Here is a 5000-nt window from a genome sequence, read left to right as displayed (position 1 = left end):
ACTGTTAGGGTTAGGAAATATCTCAATATCCTGTATTCATAATGACTGTTAGGGTTAGGAAATATCTCAATATCCTGTATTCATAATGACTGTTAGGGTTAGGAAATATCTCAATATCCTGTATTCATAATGACTGTCAGGGTTAGGAAATATCCCAATATCCTCCATTCATAATGACTGTTAGGGTTAGGAAATATCCCAATATCCTGTATTCATAATGACTGTCAGGGTTAGGAAATATCCCAATATCCTCCATTCATAATGACTGTTAGGGTTAGGAAATATCCCAATATCCTGTATTCATAATGACTGTTAGGGTTAGGAAATATCTCAATATCCTCCATTCATAATGACTGTCAGGGTTAGGAAATATCTCAATATCCTGTATTCATAATGACTGTCAGGGTTAGGAAATATCCCAATATCCTGTATTCATAATGACTGTTAGGGTTAGGAAATATCCCAATATCCTGTATTCATAATGACTGTCAGGGTTAGGAAATATCCCAATATCCTGTATTCATAATGACTGTTAGGGTTAGGAAATATCCCAATATCCTGTGTTCATAATGACTGTCAGGGTTAGGAAATATCCCAATATCCTCCATTCATAATGACTGTCAGGGTTAGGAAATATCTCAATATCCTGTATTCATAATGACTGTCAGGGTTAGGAAATATCCCAATATCCTGTATTCATAATGACTGTTAGGGTTAGGAAATATCCCAATATCCTGTATTCATAATGACTGTCAGGGTTAGGAAATATCCCAATATCCTGTATTCATAATGACTGTCAGGGTTAGGAAATATCCCAATATCCTGTATTCATAATGACTGTCAGGGTTAGGAAATATCTCAATATCCTGTATTCATAATGACTGTTAGGGTTAGGAAATATCTCAATATCCTGTATTCATAATGACTGTTAGGGTTAGGAAATATCCCAATATCCTGTATTCATAATGACTGTTAGGGTTAGGAAATATCCCAATATCCTGTATTCATAATGACTGTTAGGGTTAGGAAATATCCCAATATCCTGTATTCATAATGACTGTCAGGGTTAGGAAATATCTCAATATCCTGTATTCATAATGACTGTCAGGGTTAGGAAATATCCCAATATCCTGTATTCATAATGACTGTCAGGGTTAGGAAATATCCCAATATCCTGTATTCATAATGACTGTTAGGGTTAGGAAATATCCCAATATCCTGTATTCATAATGACTGTTAGGGTTAGGAAATATCCCAATATCCTGTATTCATAATGACTGTTAGGGTTAGGAAATATCTCAATATCCTGTATTCATAATGACTGTTCTTAGTGTTAGGAAATATCCCAATATCCTGTATTCATAATGACTGTCAGGGTTAGGAAATATCTCAATATCCTGTATTCATAATGACTGTCAGGGTTAGGAAATATCTCAATATCCTGTATTCATAATGACTGTCAGGGTTAGGAAATATCCCAATATCCTGTATTCATAATGACTGTTAGGGTTAGGAAATATCCCAATATCCTGTATTCATAATGACTGTCAGGGTTAGGAAATATCTCAATATCCTGTATTCATAATGACTGTCAGGGTTAGGAAATATCTCAATATCCTGTATTCATAATGACTGTCAGGGTTAGGAAATATCCCAATATCCTGTATTCATAATGACTGTCAGGGTTAGGAAATATCTCAATATCCTGTATTCATAATGACTGTTAGGGTTAGGAAATATCCCAATATCCTGTATTCATAATGACTGTTAGGGTTAGGAAATATCTCAATATCCTGTATTCATAATGACTGTTAGGGTTAGGAAATATCTCAATATCCTGTATTCATAATGACTGTTAGGGTTAGGAAATATCTCAATATCCTGTATTCATAATGACTGTCAGGGTTAGGAAATATCCCAATATCCTCCATTCATAATGACTGTTAGGGTTAGGAAATATCCCAATATCCTGTATTCATAATGACTGTTAGGTTTAGGAAATATCCCAGTATCCTCCATTCATAATGACTGTCAGGGTTAGTGTATATCCCAATATCCTGTATTCATAATGACTGTCAGGGTTAGTGAAATATCCCAATCTTATTCATAATGACTGTTAGGGTTAGGAAATATCCCAGTCCTCCATTCAGTGGGACTGTCTTAGGAAGTATCCCAATATCCTGTATTCATAATGACTGTCAGGGTTAGGAAATATCCCAATATCCTGTATTCATAATGACTGTCAGGGTTAGGAAATATCCCAATATCCTGTATTCATAATGACTGTCAGGGTTAGGAAATATCCCAATATCCTGTATTCATAATGACTGAATCCTGGTCAGACTGGTCACACTAGTCAGACTGGTCAGACAGGTTAGACTGGTCTTAGTGTAGAGGGCCAGTCTTAGTGTAGGGGGCCAGTCTGAGTGTAGTGTGACAGTTTTGGTGGAGTGGGACAGTCTTGGTGTAGTGGGCCAGTCTGAGTGTAGTGGGCCAGTCTGAGTGTAGTGGGCCAGTCTTAGTGTAGTGGGCCAGACTTAGTGTAGTGGGACAGTCTGAGTGTAGTGGGCCAGTCTTAGTGTAGTGGGACAGTCTTAGTGTAGTGGGCCAGTCTGAGTGTAGTGGGCCAGTCTTAGTGTAGTGGACCAGTCTTAGTGTAGTGGGACAGTCTTAGTGTAGTGGGCCAGTCTTAGTGTAGAGGGCCAGTCTGAGTGTAGTGGGCCAGTCTGAGTGTAGTGGGACAGTCTTAGTGTAGTGGGCCAGTCTTAGTGCAGGGGGCCAGTCTTAGTGCAGTGGGCCAGTCTTAGTGCAGGGGGCCAGTCTTAGTGTAGGGGGGCAGTCTGAGTGTAGTGGGACAGTTTTGTAGAAGTGGGACAGTCTTAGTGTAGTGGGCCAGTCTGAGTGTAGTGGGACAGTCTTAGTGTAGTGGGCCAGTCTGAGTGCAGTGGGCCAGTCTTAGTGCAGTGGGCCAGTCTTAGTGTAGTGGGCCAGTCTTAGTGCAGTGGGCCAGTCTTAGTGTAGAGGGCCAGTCTTAGTGTACTGGGCCACTCTTAGTGCAGTGGGCCAGTCTTAGTGTAGAGGGCCAGTCTTAGTGTACTGGGCCAGTCTTATTGTAGTGGGCCAGTCTGAGTGTAGTGGGTCAGTCTGAGTGTAGTGGGCCAGTCTTAGTGTAGTGGGCCAGTCTTAGTATAGTGGGCCAGTCTTAGTGTACTGGGCCAGTCTTAGTGCAGTGGGCCAGTCTTAGTGCAGTGGGCCAGTCTTAGTGCAGTGGGCCAGTCTTAGTGTAGAGGGCCAGTCTTAGTGTACTGGGCCACTCTTAGTGCAGTGGGCCAGTCTTAGTGTAGAGGGCCAGTCTTAGTGTACTGGGCCAGTCTTATTGTAGTGGGCCAGTCTGAGTGTAGTGGGTCAGTCTGAGTGTAGTGGGCCAGTCTTAGTGTAGTGGGCCAGTCTTAGTATAGTGGGCCAGTCTTAGTGCAGTGGGACAGTCTTAGTGTAGAGGGCCAGTCTTAGTGTACTGGGCCAGTCTGAGGGGAATGTGGGCCAGTCTTAGTGCAGTGGGCCAGTCTTAGTGTAGTGGGCCAGTTTTAATGTAATGGGCCAGTCTTAGTGCAGTGGGCCAGTCTTAGTGCAGTGGGCCAGTCTTAGTGTAGTGGGCCAGTCTTAGTGTAGTGGGCCAGTCTTAGTGTACTGGGCCAGTCTTAGTGTACTGGGCCAGTCTTAGTGTAGTGGGCCAGTCTTAGTGTAGTGGGCCAGTCTTAGTGTAGTGGGCAAGTCTTAGTGCAGCGGGCCAGTCTTAGTGTAGTGGGCCAGTCTTAGTGTACTGGGCCAGTCTGAGTGTAGTGGGCCAGTCTTAGTGTAGTGGGCCAGTCTGAGTGTAGTGGGCCAGTCTTAGTGTAGTGGGCCAGTCTGAGTGTAGTGGGCCAGTCTGAGTGTAGTGGGCCAGTCTTAGTGTACTGGGCCAGTCTGAGGGGAATGTGGGCCAGTCTTAGTGTAGTGGGCCAGTCTTAGTGTAGTGGGCCATGCCAAAGACTTCCTCTCTTCTGTCCTTCATAGAGGAAGTGACATCAGCAGTGGGCTAACGATAGCATTAGGAGGAACTTATTTAAACTTCTCTTTACTCTGTCAGCGCATTGTAAATAACAGTGTTATTGTTATACTGAATAGGTAGTAGTATCCTTGGTTACCTCTGTTGAGTGTGGCTGAGCTGGTGATGTCTCCTGTCATAAAGGATGACTCCTGTTTCCTCACTGTATCGTTCCACATCCTCCTGATACAGGTGTGATGGAGGGATGAATGGGGGAAGGAGGGTGTTAGGAAGGAGGGAGGAGTGGGAGGAAGGATAAAGGGTGAGGAAGGAAGAGGGGTTAGGAGGAGGGGGGGAGGGTTAGAGAAGGAAGAGGTGTGTTAGGAAGGAGGAGAGAGGGAGGGAGTTAGAAGGAAGGGGGTGAGGGAGGTGTGAGAAGGAAGGGGGATGAAGGAAGTAGGTGTGTTAGAGAAGGAGTGGGAAGGATGAAGGTGTGTTAGGAAGGAGAAGGAAGGGGAGAGGAGGGTGTGAGGGGAGAAGGAGGAAGAGGGAGGAAGAGAAGTGGGGAGGATAGAGAGAGAGAGACAGGGATAAAAGGTGACTTTCCAAGATAACTTTCCAAGACTTCTAGAATCAGAAGTCAGAGTTAAAGCTGAATCGGTTGTACTGTAGGTTCGTCCAGCAGGTGTGCTGGACCTGGTCTCACCTGGGAGTCTTCTGTGGAAGGATACAGGTGTACAGGCAGGCAAGATGACCTGCGACCCCGTGGTTAGTATCGTCCTGGGGTTCGAGAAGGTGTGGTTCTTTCCAGAGGACGAGATGGAGGTCTCTACACTCTTACCACTACAGCAGTGGGAACGCAAACACTTCCCATACTCCTTACGCACCTGGAGAGGGGAGACAGGGACACATAGCGGAGTTATGGAGGGAAATAGGTGTTTTAGGAAGGATACAGGTGTGTTAGGAAGAATACAGG

At 44.3% G+C, this 5000-nt stretch overlaps 1 pseudogene; it reads right to left on the bottom strand.

The window, feature by feature from the left end:
- Positions 1-5000, bottom strand: part of LOC118382541 (adhesion G protein-coupled receptor L3-like) — a 46357-nt pseudogene that overhangs the window by 12110 nt on the left and 29247 nt on the right.

Source organism: Oncorhynchus keta, unplaced genomic scaffold, assembly GCF_023373465.1.
Source record: "Oncorhynchus keta strain PuntledgeMale-10-30-2019 unplaced genomic scaffold, Oket_V2 Un_contig_2209_pilon_pilon, whole genome shotgun sequence".
Taxonomy (NCBI): Eukaryota; Metazoa; Chordata; class Actinopteri; order Salmoniformes; family Salmonidae; genus Oncorhynchus; species Oncorhynchus keta.
The sequence above is the reverse complement of the archived record's forward strand: the minus strand, read 5'-3'. Positions and strand labels throughout refer to the sequence as shown.